Raw genomic sequence first — 17,313 nt, 5'->3', positions numbered from 1 at the left:
GAGAGCCAATATTACTTAAAAACAAACAGATTCGTATAAATTTTATATTTGCACTTTCACCCCCTGTTTCTTAGGATTCTGTCCCGGGGTACGGCGTGACTCGGTTAGAAAGAATAAGGAGAGTGAACAAGGGGATCGGGCAAGTAGGCGAAACAAAAGAAAGTGAAGGACTGCAGTCGACAAGTTATGCAGAGCCCCTGAAGCGTGCATTTGACTAAGCTCGCCTCCTCTTTGTCCTCTTCCTCCGACATTCCTCTTCATCTTCTTTCCTCTCGTTCCCTTCCATCTTAACCCTCTACTCTGACTACGCCTCCACCCACCGGTCTGTGACTTTATCTCTGTATACCAGCTTCTTTCCGTCGACTGATTACGTATGCGCGAGAGAGAGCAGGCCGAGCTTATGAAAGCGTAAGGTGAAGAGATGGGCCGAAGGTACGGCTCTTCAGCCTTAACCCTTTCCCTCTCGAAACAGGCGAGAGGCAATAAATAAGACGTATATACCGTGAACGTTACGCGGCCAAGCCTGCGAGCTTTTCGTGCAAGTTTCTTTTTAAATACACACCGTGTGAGAGACTCGTGTCCACGATTCGCTACGAGCTCCTCTTTATTGCCTCGTAAACGCGCGTCCCGTCCTGCCACCACGATTCGACGGAGACCAATTCGCAAATCACCGAAACAGATTGCACTGTTTCGAATTGGAAAACATAGTCGTTTTCGTTGTTACATTGTCGGATGATGGACAGCGGGAAGGATAAGTTGAAATATGCGTAAACTTTCTTGCAGGTGAACGAACAAGAAGAAGCAACAAAGTTACGAGTGATTGTACCGTTTCGAATTGGAAAACACAGTAGTTTCGTTCAGAAAAATCCACTGTCATAAATTAACTCGGAAAAATAAGAGAAGCACGTTGCGCGAGGGTAAAGATTCACACCCATTTACATCGGACATGAAAGGGCAGAAACGAGCGAGGTGATACTATCCTGACGTACTTTTAATCGACTTCGTTCAATTACGGAAAATACGCCTGGAACCGTGATCCGTGCGCATCATCAAACCACCATTCAGGCCGCATTTACATGCCAGCAGGCTCTCTAAGCCGGCTGTTCAGCTCATTAAAAATTACGACATGTCGCTGGTGTATCCAGTCCGGGACCATTAACGAAATCGAATTGCAGCCCCGGTTCCGCAGTTGGGATGCTGCTGCTCGCAGCCGTGTGTAAACGAGTAAACACAGGGTTGTACGGGCAGGTAAACTCGCGTGTGCGCGTCGTCCTCGGGTACTCGCTTTGCATTTTTCCGGGACACCAGGTCCTGGAAGCAGCGCACCCGGAATGGTTAACTTCTGAATACTGTTCCTTCTTTACTAAAATCGATTACGAGACACTGATTGGCAAATCAACGTGGCTATGTAAAAATGTATAAAATAAAGAGTATGCTGCACAAGGGTAATACAGGGCGGTATAAAAGGTGACTGATACAGCAGATCGTATTTAATCGTGCGCCAGATGACAAGGGGTTGAGAAAGTGCTGGTTGGAGGGGTGCAAAGAGCCAAAGAGTGGAAGACCTGAGACCTCGATAATCGTTAATAACTCGTCCCTGCTCGTTTCCCGGCTTCCTCCGACCGTTCTCTCCCGATCCCGGAAAGTCCGCTTCGCTCGGCTGGCTGATCTTAAGAATTCCCGCGAAGAAATCCTCGGATCGTGACGAACGAAGCAGCCTCTTAAAGGAAGAAGAAGCCCGGAACTCTGTGCACACACATCCACCGTGCTCGTTCTATGTTGCCTCCTTCTTTCCCAACGATATCCTCCCTTTGCTGGCTTCTTCAAAGCTCCAGGATATTTCATCCCTCGGAATTAATATGCACCGACTGGTTAACATGCCGACGAATTCCCAGACGAACTCGGATACGTGAATCCGAGAGGGATTGCCGATCCCGCGCACCTTTATGAACGCGAACCAGACTCGGCCAAATAGACTCCTCGCCGGCTTGTAAAAGGGAAGCAACCGAGCTTCCAGATTCTCTGTTTCGTCTTTCGGAGAACATCGCAACGAAAGATACCCGGTTGGGGTGGGAACTTTGATTTCGCGTCTGTTGACGGAGAGGATTTCGCGAGTACCCACGGTAGATTCGCAAAAGGTTTCTTTCACCGATACGGATTTTCCAGCGACGCGTCTTCTTAATTAAAGGAACGGTAATTGCTGTCTTTTGTAACTGAAACAATCGCGATTCTGTGAGCTGAAACTTCCAAGATCTTTCGTAGCGTGTAATCGAATTCTTATCCGATAAATGAAAGGATTACCGAAGGAGGATTCTCGCGATTGGGAGTAATTGATTAGAGCAAAGTCTAATCAGAAACCGTGGTTCTACTGGACGCTCGTTTGCGTCTGTTTCCATAGTTTAGTGCGCCTGCATGCGCCTACGAAACAAGAACGAGGGAAACTCGAGGAAGGAGCACGTCCCAGCAACATTTCACCGAGATAAACAGTTTCTTCGTAGAAATTACGATCGCTCGGAAAAAAAGAAATCATTAATTATGCAGATTCGACGGGGCGAGCAAGCGTTTTAACAGCGTCGCTCGCGAATACACTCCGTCCACCGTGGCTCTTTCATTATTCCAACCGCGCTAACGAACGACGAGGATTAACGAGCGGTGGACAAACAGATCGGAGAAACGGGACGATCGTTGTTGAACAACCGAGCTTCGCGACGAACAACGTTTCTACGTACATGTACGTATGTGCAACGAGAAATTCGTAATTCGCGCGATGATTGCGGAGGGCGGTTTCACGGAGCAAATCATTCAAAATTATTGCCAGCTGGACGAATGATTTTCAGAGCGTACCATGGCTGCTCGTCGGCAGTTTCAATATATTTCTCGGGATTACAAACACTCCGAGGGACTCATCAATTTTGCATTATCTCGCCGACTGTATCCCTGAGCAAGCTATTAGAGGACTGATCGATTACCACGGATAATCCACGTTACTCGCTCCAGGCTGATGTACATATAGCGTTTTCCAGCCATCAGGTGACACGGAAATCGGTTTCGTTCGCGTGATTCCGGTAGCAGGTGTGTACATACGTCTCTATAAAAAGTAGCAAGAACAGAGCTTTAACGAACTCATTGCGATGGTTTTTTTTTAAAGAAATTGAATCAAATAACCGAAGAAAATTCCATCATTGATTTCTTCGTAGGTGGGATTGGCGAAAATTTATTCGTATTAAAAAACGCGTTTTATGATTCATAGGTAAGCTAGTTAAGAAAGAGAGAATCTCAAAGCAACGATTCCGCCTTGGGCCAGGATCAAGGCGATGAGGCGGCTACGCTTAATTAACCCTTTTATAAATATCCTTACAAGGCGTCCCTAATTTTCCCGTAGCAGCATCGAGGGAAGGAGCCGCCCTTCGTGCTTCCCTTTCAAGCTTCTCGTTCGTTCGAGCAAACACAGAACATTACGGCAAGTGGATCGCGTTAATTATCCATACCGCGAACTTTCTTTCTCGAATTAGCTCGTCCAACGGCCGATGTTCTCTTTCGCTCGATGCCGCCTCTGAAACGCCTCTGAAACGTGGTCGTGAGTGGTTGTGGTCGTGAAAAACGAGGATCAAACGAGAGGAACGCGATGTGTTCGAGATGAAAGCCGGAAGAAGCAAAAGCGTGAAGTCTGCTTGTAATTTCGCGTAATCGACTCATCCGAACGCTCATCGCTCTGTGAATTTGCATTTTATCTAAATCTCTGAATAAGATCTCGCGGTGTTTTTTTTTAAAGAGAAAGCAACACGAAGTAAGTTATCTCGCATCAAATATAATCAAATCAGATTTAGAATTTACTGGCCACTGAATTTATTACCAATTACATTCATTATACTGGCACTTTTCACCTTCTAAAGGAGAATTTCACGCACGATCGAGGAATTCCTGTTCCCAACGATCGATTGCTCCCGTCGGTCCGCGCCGCGAATGATATCGATCGTCCGGTTGCACGGGTGCTAAGCGCTAATTTGCCGATACCTCGTACATTGCGACATTTTGTATCAACAGATACGACGTTTTTCCTCGCGGATAATAAAAGTTGGAAAATACATTCGCGACAGTAGTTCCGTCACTTTCTTGCACCCGTTTCTCGTCTCGCATGGAAACCGCTGGTACACGCGTACGTTACGTAAAAACCGTTTGGCGCCGACTCGTTAATACGCGTGTCTTACAATCTGTAACTTTCAGTGGACCGACAAAACTCATTAATAATGCCCACTTAACTAATTTCCCGTCACGGCTCGACGCACCAGCGACCCGATACGCGTATCAATCGACGACGATCTCGTAACCGCTCGAACCACTCAACTTTTTCCCCTTTTATCGGCCACCAGCTTCGAAAAATTTTCCTCCCGCATACTTCTCCGACTCCCCTTTTCTCTGCCTCGTTTCGTACGGGAGCACTTTTACATTTCATTTGGAAATTAGTTAAATTGGGATTTAAACAATTAGGTAGCACATCTAATTACTTAATTAATAAGACAGATAATCTGGTAAACGACCAATAGAAAGACTACTTTAATTTCTACGCATTTACTCTGAATGGTATCGTTAATTAACCAGAGATACCCCGTGTACCTCTAATTCGAACTCCATCGAACGACCGGGTCCAAGAGTACGCCCACTGGCCGCTGCTAATTGCCGCGTCAATTACGCGCGAATTAATTGCCGTGAATATATGGAACACGGTCGCGAGTTTTCACCGTTCGATAAATCGTTCGCGAATTCCTGCCGACCGATCCGGCTCGTTGATCTTCGTCATCCGTCACACGATTCCTTCGTGGCCGCGTTTGATCGCGTTTCAAAGCGTCGCGACGCTTTAATAAACGAAAGGCAAGCGTTATTCCCGGCTTCGTTTAAACGACGCTGTTCGAGAGAACGAGCAGCCGTTTCGTTCGTTTCCCTTCTCTTTCTTTTCCCGGGGAAAACGACGTCTTCGACCCCCTAATCGCGTCGTGAAACTTTAGCGCGGACGGAGTGCATGTTTAATGAACGAGAAGTGGATATTTAGCGTATTTTGAAGCATCGGTAATATAGAATAAACCTCGAAATCTCATTATCATCCTTATTCGTAACACGCTCTTAACGCGATCGGTTATTTCTATGTCCACCTCTTATCCTCTCCTCGTCTATTCGCATTTCCGTCAGGAAACGCTCATTACCGAAAACAATTGTCCCGACGAGCAAGCTCCTTGCTCTCCAACCAGCAGAACGGCCGCGGACAATACAAAAGCTGAACTGTCGTGAACTTTGCCTCGCAGAGATTCCATGTCATTGCGTTGCTCTCACCGCTACGAGCCGAAGCAGCCGCACAAAATTGTGTTTTAACGATGCGAAATGCGGCCGGTGACGCGAGTCATTTGCTGACACGCGAATACACTCTCCGCGCCCAGTCATTCCGACCGGATGTAGATGGTATGTCCGTGAAAAGTGGCGCCGAGGGTGGCTACCATTTTCTGTCTTTGTGGCATTGTCCACTTGCACCGGGGGCTTTGAACGAGTTTGTTAATGGCAAATTTCGAGGTTTGTTTCCACCGATGCTGTACACCCGCCACAGTTATCATACAAGGAATATAATTAAAATATAATAACCAACAGAGATAGTTGAAAATTTACAAACTGAAAAAACGATGAAGAATCGAAAAATGAAATTTAAATCGTCGCTGCTAGGTATTTGCTATCTGTACCTTGAAATATAGAATACGTTATTCATTATGCTGAACCCTTCAGCATGTAATGATTTAATCACAGGTTGGAAGATTTTTTAATGCACGTTCGCGTCGTTTATTATGGGCATGGATAATTGAGATACTTGTGCCGAGTCGTTCAAGGTTTCGGTCTTTGTTTGATAAGTACCTAGGTAGACGAGACGTATCATCATGTGATAATGTAACGTTGATGGTAAATGATTATACGGGAGAACCGTGCTTAAGATGTAAAATGAGACGTTTTAATGATATACTTTCGAATGTAAATGACTTTTGGTGAAAGAACGTTTTTGCATGTGCGTAAGATTTCCGTGGAAAACTAAGGAAACGTTAATTGGCGCAAAACAGAGACGAACAACAAGATAATATTGCGAATAGAGTTATACAGCTTGTTAGTGGAATTAACGGATAACAAGCAGCTACGCTTATTACGTTACGCTAATTGATTGCGCGTTACGTTTTTATCAACGGGATAAGCTGAAAAAATGAATAACTGAATATCAATCGGTGTTGGAATTGCATCGTTGCATTCGATATAAGCGCTTTAACCGTTATCGATCTGTTATTTAATTTAAATAATCAATCGGTTCTGAACAATCACGGCAACAAGATTTCGTTTCATCGTATTATGTATTTGTTTGAAAAAAAAAAAAGAAGAAAAAGGATTTTGACTTCGGTAATTGGCAAACATACAATGCGTCACGTAACAATAATTTTTAATTACAACCTCGCATCGACGTTGGCTGCGAGGATTGATATTAATTCCCTAACACCCGTGGTCCGCGTAATAAAAGCATGCTAATGGAGCGTGTTTTATGCAGCCGGTGTGTCGCGACCAAATAAACAACAGGCCCATAAAAATCGGCCCCACCACTTGGGACATATTCATACGCGTCCTTTGATCCCTGGCATCGGCAAAATGCCAACTTCCACATATCCGTGATCAAGGTACGAATCGCGTTCGAGGCAAAAGAGTTAACATTCGCAACCGGAAACACGTGTCGCTGCTCGCGTAAAGGCCCGATCGTAAATGAAGGCTTTCCCTTTGCTTGCATTTAGCCTTGCTCCACGCTTCCCTTTGAGGCTAACAACTTACGAAAGTAAGGAATTCAAATTGCAACCTAGCCGAAAGTACCGCTATAAATATTCGGGCAATTAATATGTAATTAAGGTTCTATTCTCTTTGTTACTCAACTCTGAAATTTCGACTGAACTCAATTGAACCGTTTGATACCAAGATTAATGAAATTCAACTAAACTTCGTGAAACTTCGCGGAGCTATTAATATACCAAAGTTGCTCATTCTACTACATTTAAAGCTATTATACACGCATCGTTAAGCGTATTGGAAGATAAATGCGCCCATTATGGGTCACCTGTGCTTCGCTTGATTTTCCACGAAATGTTTCTAGCAGTTCATAAAAAAATCACTTACCCTAGTTAGCAGTGGAGAATTGTTCGACGAATCGATTAAATTTCATAGTGGATGGGACGTAACGAGTTGGTTCGACGAGCAGTAGGAGAATCAAGAGCATGCGACGAGCGAGCATAATTTAAATCGCGATGACTAGAAAACGTCGAGGTACAATGGGCTGCTTCCAACGAACGGACGTTCCTCCTTCGTCAATGGGCGGCTGAAACAGAAGAATGGTTTTATAATTACATCTGTGCGGGGAAGAATAGTAAATGCTTCTATTCATTAGAGTCCTTTGAGGAGACGACTTTTGAGAGAACTGACGGAAGCCACGAGAGGGCCGACTCTTCAATCAACAAAAACCCTTTTGTGTCTTCCCGTGGAACAATTGCAAAGCAAAGTTCTCAAGTTTATACGACGACATTTTAAATCCGATCGGCAGCGTTGCGTGTACAACAAATTCCTCGTAGTCGTGCAGGGGAACGATACGGCTTATTGTCACCCGCTCGACACAATCGCTTTTCCGATTCAATAGATATTTTTTTTTTCTTTCTGTTCTCTTTTTGCGAGAAAGAACGAGACGAAACGAATAAACCTTCCGTTTCATTCATCGCGAATTGCTTGCAGAAAATCTGTTTGCATTTATTTATTTATTTGTATAACAATGGACAAAGGAAATCTGTTTGGAAATAATAATTTGTATTGATCTGTCAATTGAATTCTATAATTCATGAAAAACTTGTGAACATTTTCCGCTGTTCGTGAAAGAACCACGTCTCCCACGAATCCTCGGACGCCTCATCGATTCCTGTTCCTTCAACTTCTCCGAGCAACGATTCCCCGAACTACGTCTTTGACGACTACCGTGTGCTGCTCGTTCGTCATCATTCTGACGGCTGAAAGTTGTCGAAGGAAGACTGGAAAAAGATGAGGAAGCAAGAAAGTACTAGCAAGTTAGGCGATAAGGCTACCTGAACGGACCCGTGTCTTAGACACGAAGACATTTGCTTTTCGAACGAAGCCACCATTCGGAAGAAACGATGACTAAGCGAAAACTCGCGGGAACAGGCTGATGGAAAAACCTATGAGATCGTTAAAACACCTTCCAACATCTACTGTCTGTTAGGAATCCTTACTGACAACCACTCCCCTCGTGTGCTCCCTTTTTTTCATAGCCTTCAGACCCTAAAGATTTGCTAGTTAACAAGCTACAGTTATGTTGGTGTCATTATAGAAATATTTCCATGAGCAATGATTGTTTTAATTAAGTTGCAGTGGAATTATTAATTTTGACGTTCATTGCTACTTCATTCGGTAAGAGTTTCTTTTAGCACCCCCTTCCAATTGACACAAGAATTACCAGGCAAACTTCTCATGAGTTGTAACTCAGAAAAATATTAATGTGGAGAAGAGGAAATGTTTTTTGAAGAAAATTTCTTTTTGATTCTACAGAATGAATTTTATTACAGGAGCAAAATGAGCAAAAAATCTACAAAAACTTCAAAAAATAACCTAATCTAAACCTAACACCTAACAGGATTTACTGGATATTTTTGTCATTGATTATGGTGAGGAGAGAACAAGAGACGCGAGATGATTTTGGTTCGTACAGTTGCAATTGAGAAAACAAATGAGATGGTGGCCGAAAAGCGAACTGTCCACATAAATCACGATGGTGAACTAGTGTGATTGATTAGATGAATTTGAAATCTCGTCTAGAAGAGTAAGATGATGGTGATGAAAATGGCCGCAATTTTTCATAAGCCAAGAATTTCCGGGCCACATGACTTACCCATGTGACTCTATCATGCATGAGAAATTTGCCTAGGGATTTTAAAGTCAATTGAAAGGGGGTGCTAAAAGGTACTTTACCCCTTTATTCTCCTCTACCAATCATTATCCAACAGTTTCCCTCGAATGAAACTAAAAATGGGCATTTAGTTGATCGGATTTTCAGCCTCAATCAACTGTATCATCGCGGCAGGAAGAGGTCTCGTGCAAACACAATTAACATGATACACCGACAAACGGGAGCAATTGCATATGCAAGGAGTAGGCCGAGCCAATAACCACGGGTGTTCATGAGCGTCAATACTGTGTGTTAATCAATCATCGATATGTTTGCCAGTCTCCTGTGAAGACGGACCGCTCTGTTTATTTTGCATCTGTGCGCTTTGAGTCGGCCTCGACTCCCCTTTACCACGAATTCCCATTTCTATTAGCAGGCCCACAGTTCGTGGCTTCCATTCCAGACGCCCCGTTCAATCGAAACCGCGTCGAACGTCGTTTCCTCCGCGTCTACGACGAGTAGAATTCCGTGTACCAAGGAGGAGCACCCTCGACTACACCGTTTCCCAAATTTACTCCCGCCACTGCGACGACCATTCGAGCTAGCCGACTCGATTCTGCAGGAGTATTCTAGCTACTTCTCCGGAACGTCTGAGTACTAGACCCTGTCTAGGGTATTCAAAGGCCAACCTGGAGCCTTCGCGTCAACGAGCTTGCCGACCAGGACACCTCCAGCTCGATATGGAGGAACTATCGACCGTATAACTGTTCGAAATTCGAGACCAAGACACCGGACAATATTTCACCGATCGAACGATCGATTCGCTTCGATTCAACAGGGTTACACGGTCAGAAGTGTGGAACCAAGTTGAATTCACGCTATGCTCGCTTACTTAACCAGCGATAGCCTTTGAGCTTCAATTATTCGACGACAGGTTCTAGCTCCGGGGCAAAATCGTTTCATCTCGCCCTTTCTATGTTTCCTTCGACTCCCTGCTTCGCGTCGAGACACCGTAAAACCGCGCCAATTACACGCCCGCGTTTCCGTTGTCCCCTTGTTCAGCTCGGCCAGCCGAACCGTGCAAATTGTATCCCGTGTGTCACCGATTCGGCCAATTAACGAGCGGCCAATCATTCACGCCAAAGTTTACGAGTTCCCCTGGCTTTCGAAGGGAAACTGTATCGCGTAGCGATGGTATTTTAACGTTGACGAGCCTAATCTCAAGATTCAAGCACAAATAATAAGTGTGTTTTGGTGGTCTCGTTCGCAGTATCGTCTAGCATCTTCGATTCTCGTTCTCACGATGTTAACGAGGCAAAAACCAGCCATATGCCCTCGACCATTTTAATTAAAACCCGCTGTGTTTTGTTCACGTCGCGTTAGCCGACGACGCACCGCGTAACTTCGTTCCTCGTTCTTTAACGTCTTTTTTTTCCACTACGCCACTCGCGACAGGCATCGGTTTTTCTTCTTGTAGAAGCTGAAAGATCGATGGCCGAACGAGTCTAATGGAGACAGTTAACTGCCGAAGGAATTCAACGGGACCTCCTTGAACCTTGCCAGCTAATTAAAAGCAACGCGAGTCTAGAGGACGTTCGTTGAATCGTCGATTGAACTCTTTCCTTTTAATCGTAAATCAGCAAATCTCAATGTCGCATTCTCCGAATAAATTTAATTCCTTTATATTTTATTAATGAATTTAACTCTTCGTGGCCATTGGAAGCGATGGATATTTTAAAAGCTGATTAAACCGTTTCGGCATAATTTTTTGAAATTACTCGAAAACCTCTCAGCTGGCTAATTGAAAGGAACGATCAAAGCTGATCGAATCGTTGATCGAAGGTTCCTTAATTGACGGAGTTCTCGTAGCCGTCACAAAGCGGAGGATTTTCGTTCCCCCAAAAAATAAAATTAAAAAAGAATTCGAGAGTAGTTGATTCGCCGGCGGTGACAGCACGAAGTCCAACTAGTTCGCGGACGGACGTTAATGAAACGTCGGATAATCACTGGGCTCTCATTAGCGTGTCGCCCATTTCCGTCGCCTTGAAACTGGACCGGAAGAGACGAATGGAGCCCGTAAACAGGAAAGGATTTGCGCGTGCGAGACTGAATGAGAAGCTCAGTCGGAGTAATTACTAGAGATGCAAGTAGAAACCACGGACAGCGTGTCAGCTTTTCGAGCGGAGCGTATAAAAAACTTTCAACGTTGACCGAGCAAAGTAAACATCAGCTACAAACGGAAAATCCCGTTGCTATTTTTCACTTTACCCGTTCGCCATTCACGATTTCGCTCTATATGTACACAGGTCCTTCGTGGATGCTCTTTTCCGCTTGAAACAGCGAAGCAAGCACGTGCAACCACCGCAGGGGATGGCACACTTCCACGATCGCCATCCTATTTTCAAGGCCGACCGAGCCCAACCACCCTGACGACAATTTTATTTCCTCTTATCGACAGCACGTGGCGACGATTTCTTCGTGGGTCTCTCGGTTCCCCTGCTTCTCTTGATATATCGACACTTTCGCGCTTACGTTCTGATTAATGGTCGGAAGAACGGTTTCCCATCGATTTTCGATCAGCATTGCGTTTCTTGGACTTCGCAGAAAGTTAGATGTTCTTATGGGATGAAATATAAAGGATCGATACGGATATATGCAATATACGATCGCATGCAATTTCTGGAGGATTCAAGAAGGCTACCAAATGGTACCTTGAATATTTTTTTTATTTTCTTGATAGATTCGTGATAATTATCTAAGACGACGATTAGTAGATACCAGGTTCGTAGATGAGCTTGGACGGTTAAATACGTTAGACGCTCGTTGAACCACGAAATCGACGCGCGTCCGCTTGAAATCCGAGGTCACGCGGGGCCACGGGGTAAACGCATTATAAACGGACGATAAATCGGGACCACCGTAGATTATCCTTGTACACGGTTTGCCAGGAGAACTTCATTACCGCTTCGTTCGGTCTTGCATAAACCATTTAACTCGAACCTCCGCGGTTTCTAGGCGGAGTCGACGCCTCGTACTAAATCTGCCGCTAAGCGAGTTCCGGTACCAGCTCAGAGATTTACGTACTCCGGAGGCGACCGCTTTACTTACAACCTTCGTATCCCTCGCTCCGTGTCCCGCGAAACCATCCACCACCCCCATTTCCCAATCTTTCATTTTCACCATGCAAACTTTCGTCGTGAAACAACGCGAAACGTCACTTTTCACGCTTATGAGACTAATGAAATCAAGCATTCCGATCTGTTGTTAGGGTTGACAATGGAGTGACATGCAATTTCAGGATGTTACCTTGGCGAAAGGCTTTGTTGAACGAAGCAGACGAAGATTGATGCGCAACCCGGCGTGTCGTGAAGATCGAAACAGGGAAAATGGTGTTTTGTTTTTAACAGAGGGATTCGGAACTGACGGATGTGTTTTCTGTTCTCGTTTTACATGTTACACTACACGGGGAATACCGAAAGGATCACTGAAAGGCTATTTCGTTTTGAAACGATGAATCATTCAATTATTCTGTAAGAGGCGTGTCTGCAAGAGACTTGTAATGAAAAATATATTTCTGTTCTTTTTTTTTTCACCTACAATAGACTCGTTCATTTTTCGAACGATGAATTGTAGGTTTCCCTTTGGTCTCGATAATCCTCATGAATGCTAAGAAGCGCATTCCATTAGAGTGAGAAGGCTCGGAAATGCGAGCCATTTAGAAAATTGGCAGGCTGCGGTGCGTTTTCGTTTCGATTTGAAGGGAAACGAACGCGGATAACGCGTCGGCGCTGTCTCAATATCGAGAAGGGGGAAACGCAATCCTCATTTCCTGAAGGTCCGAGGACTGAGCAACAAATCGTGATACAGGAAGCAACCCCTTTTAGTACTGAAGCACAGCCAGCCAATATCTCTACCCTGCTTAGCCTGTTTCACGCTCCGAATAGCACGGGGTCATTTCGAGGTAGATCGCTCTACGAAATTGAACGTCACTGTCGTTGCACGTGTCATCTACCTTGGCTCTCAGAATCAACGGATAAACTTGCATGGAGACAATTCAAACACGTTTCTGCTACAATATTCTCCGTTGATATTTCAAAACATTTTCATACGCCATATTTCAGAGAATTCAACATCTACTTGATAAAAATCGAAGAAAAATGAAATATTTCACACTACCATCGGCACCAAGACTAAACTCAGCATATTATTTCAGTAGTAACTTAACTTTTAGCATTGTAAAGAACTGAAGCGAATTCTATATTCATATATATTTAAGGGCAAATGCCCGTATAATAAAATATATTTCTTCGTGTGTTTAATAATAACTTTTCCTTCACCCTAACGATAAAAGTATGCGTCGCTGTCAACGACCCCCCGAGTATCGCATTTTCCGGAAAATCACCGTCATCCCGTCGACAATCCGAACGTATTTAATTCCCGCCTTAAGACGGAATATCCAGTTTCTCGGAAAGCCAAGCGTCGTGTACCGTCGACGTCAGGCCGACGTCTCGCGGACGAGGGTAGTCACAGCATGTTTACACAATGTCAGCACCCGTGTTTGTCCTCGACGCCTTGAATTTCCTATCCCTGCTGCTACTGTTCCCCTCCGTTTTCAGTTATATCGTCGGAGCACGCTTCGTTTCTCGGCTTCAAATTGATTTCAGATGCGTATTTAACGTAATAATTGGTAGCGCTGCAACGACAGATTGATGGCCTAGGAACCTAGAGCGTTTCTCCTTCACGGAGACAGATATTTATTTACGAAACGCTTCTGGAGGCAAAGTGTTGTTCAAATAATGCGAGATATTTCGAGCGTATCGTTCGAAATGAGCTCTGCGCGCGAAGAAATTAACGTTACGGCTGTTTGACTGCTCTAATTAAATCGGGCGCGTTGTAACCGAAAATGTAACAGCCCCTATTTGTATATTCGTTGACTGAAAGCCTTAATTATCCAGTTATTAGTTTTCTATTTACAAATGCTAACGTAGATAGTTGTTCGCGCGATGAATAGCATCGACGAGAAAAACGAAAGAATTCATCCGCAAAGAATCTGTCGTCGGAAAATAGCGTCGCGTGCCAATGCAGAGAAAGTTGAAAATCCTCGTCGTTGGTCCGACGACGTGGGCTTATCGTCGGCTGAAGGGAACGTTATCGGCTATGGGTTATCCCTGAAAATCCACGGAATAGACTTCCACCGTAAGCTGGGACGGCGCGCCTAGCCATGGCCCGTAACCTTAACGGAAAATCGAAGCTGCTTACCATAAAGTCGCCCTAAAGCTCCGAATCCCACGCGTCCTTCCTCTTTTTCCTCGGTTCACGGGATTGAAAAAGCATCCTCGAAGCTCTGTGCGTCGCTCCCTTGACCGCGACACATTCTCCGTCCACATGCTCGATTTTTCAGTTTTTCAACGTCCGAGAAAAAGAGTGCTAAAACGACAAGGATGTTCGAGGACCGGCCTTTGCGAATGAAATATCGTCGTCAGAGTACGCTCGACCGATCTCGGATATTTCAGCTACGACATCGTATCCGATAACTGAAAGCTACCGGTTATGTTGACCACAGGTTGCTGAAGGAATAAGCTTATTTCCGGGTAACGCAAATTTTTACGGATGAAACTACATTCTAAAAATCAGCCCCTAAAATATTAACTCAGAAACAGTTGAGGGTAATAAAAAAATATTTGTGAGAATTTCTATTAACTTTTTCTATTAAAACATGCCTCAGGCAAAGGGTTAATTTTTCGTTGAAATTTTAAAACAATTACACCCGACGAGATTTAACGATAAACGTATACATATAAGCATAGAACATCTGGTACAAGTTTAATAAATTCCCCAAGGGGTAAGCTGCAACCACGTATCGTGGAATGTTTGAACATTTTTTTCCCGGCCATAGACTAAAATATTTAATGCTCGATAGTGTAATAGCGAAAATTGCAGGCTGCTGGCGAGGCTCGTGGCTGGCAACGAAAGTTTGGAGCCCGCTTTAAAAAGCGCTCGCTTGCAAAAACGAAGCTGCGGGGACGTGGCCCTGTTGGGTAACTGTAAAAGTTCCGCGTGCGTGAGAAAAAAAAAAAGAGAACGAACGCGTTGCGGGGAAACGAAGGCAAAACTGGCGGAAAAGTTGGACTATTTGGTCGGCGGTGGAGCAAAAGCTCGCGAGCTACCTCGGCTTCTACCCTCGTTCGTGACTGCACCAACTAAACCGACGTAATTTAAGTGCAATTACCTAAGTGTCGTTACCACGCGAAAGAAGCTTGGTATTACACCGTGTCTCTTCAACGACTGCCAGCATGCGATAGTGGCCTATGCAAGAACAAAGCTTGTGCACTATCAGAATGTGTTTTTTTTTTCACCGTTATACCCAATTTTCCATATGGGTGTCGATGAAAAGTCTTTTATCTGAAAATCTGTAGATATTAATATACCCTCCTCGTACGGATTGATTTTTTTCAAAGAACTCGGACGCGTCTGGTGTTTTCGATTTGACGGGGTCGTCTAATTTCGAGCCACATCTGCGGTGGTCTCGATTCGAGGGGTCTCTCTTCTTTTCCGGAGATAATGAAAGAGCGGGGGTGTAGAGAGGAGGGACGCTGGTGTTCAAGAGGGTTGCTGTCTTCTCACGCGTGCATGGAATAATCCCCCAGACTGGTGAGCGTAAAAAAACCCGGTCGAGAGAGATTTAACGTTCGTCGTACAACTGTCGCGAGGATTTCCTTCGCCACTCGACACCGTACACGCTTCGCTTCGTGTCTCGAGTACGGATCTCGAGGATACCGCGTCCGGTCACTTCTCGATATCAACGCCTCGAAAGGGCCGTTTTTTTCCACCGAGCAAACAATCTTTGTATATCCAACGCGTTCGTTTGTCCATTATTGGCCCTCCGTCGAGGATCCTCGAGGACCATCGAGTACCGCGGAGACGTCTCCGCGATTGATTTCATAACATTCGTAAACAGCGAGATGATACAAGCGTGAAAAGCTATTTACCGATTCGTTGGCTCGCTCGATGAACGATTTAATAGGGTGGTCGAGAAACGTTCAGCTGCGCCATCGACGATCCTTCTTAAAACGCGTTATCCTTTATTCTCGGACTACGATTCGAATCTCTGCCACTGTGCATTTCGTCGTGTGTGCACTGCGATTTCATCCGACTTCTCGAGCAAACATCGTTACGCATTAGGGCTCCCCTTAACAAAAGGGACTTCGATCCCAATGCGCCGCTTGCGAGTAGCGAATTGAAATGCATATAAAGGATTTTTAAAGATATGTATGTATGTATCGTAAGGAAGAAGGACGATAGGGTAGACGGAACACGAGTGTTCTTTGCCAACATGTATAATATTCGCGAGTAAATAGAGAGGCAAACATTCATTTGATAGCAATATCGATTTACTTGGTGGCTATAAATGCGAAATGATTATGAATTCAGTGAATGAGCCATCGCGTGTCACGCTATTCTGAAATACCCGGAATAGTTTCAAATTGAAGCTGAATATCATTTCCGCCTAACGACGATGCAATCGAGCCGTGTGTGCAACCAGCATACGTTTAGATTAAAGATTATTGACATTTTAATGACTTTGCGGCAGTGTACGCGTAACTAACTAATATTCAATATTCCCCGATGAAATAGAACGATATTCGCGCGTACAGACATTTCGATTTTACGTACAATTCACAAAGTTTATATACGTGAACGGATGGAAAATGGATTGCGTGCACCGCAAGTGATGCTTCGTAAAGCGAGCAGATCCACGACGAAGCAGACACGGTCCGCTTTCTGTCCGCTTCGTTTTCAGGATCTCATCAAGCTTCCGGTTTTATTTCGACAGATATAAGCGATGGTAAACGACGTCCACGAGACGATAACTCATGCGAATAGGTGTGTACTTATTCAATGGCGCGTATACACCTATCACGGCGTGCATTACGGCCAGGTGCGGCGGGGAACCGGTGCTCGTGTTCCTGACGTGCATGGCTCCCCGTGACGCGTGTTTCGCCGGGTAGTAGTTGCACTCGGGAGTCTGGTTTACATCTGAACGTGACAAGGCCGCCCTGCGCGCACGGTTTGTCTTTATGCATGGGAAAGTCTATACCCGACGCGGCTCGGCGCGACGCGGTGCACCGTGCCTAGATCCAACCAGGCATTATCGAACACGTGCACGCTATCTCGCTGAATGTCGGACTAATTGCGAGTAGCGCGATCGCGCGCGCGTCTGCTCAGTCGTATACATAAATCCCTTTGGAAACGGAAGCGACGCGACGAGGTCCGTCCGACGGAAAACTCGTGTAACGAGCAGGCGTTACTCTCTTCCTAATCACCTGCACGCAAAAATTGACTCCATAATCAAGGAACTGATAATT

The 17,313-nt window shown here is 44.9% G+C and overlaps 1 long non-coding RNA gene across 12 annotated transcripts in view; it reads right to left on the bottom strand.

The window, feature by feature from the left end:
• LOC114879615 overlaps positions 1-17,313 on the bottom strand; it is a 187,619-nt gene that overhangs the window by 135,164 nt on the left and 35,142 nt on the right. For all 12 annotated transcript variants that reach the window (XR_006829455.1, XR_006829457.1, XR_006829461.1 and 9 more), the window contains exon 3: positions 7,180-7,378. This is a non-coding gene — a long non-coding RNA (uncharacterized LOC114879615). The remainder of the gene's footprint in view (positions 1-7,179; positions 7,379-17,313) is intronic.

Source organism: Osmia bicornis, chromosome 6 (assembly GCF_907164935.1).
Source record: "Osmia bicornis bicornis chromosome 6, iOsmBic2.1, whole genome shotgun sequence".
Lineage (NCBI taxonomy): Eukaryota > Metazoa > Arthropoda > Insecta > Hymenoptera > Megachilidae > Osmia > Osmia bicornis.
This window is presented reverse-complemented; position numbering and strand designations above follow the sequence as displayed.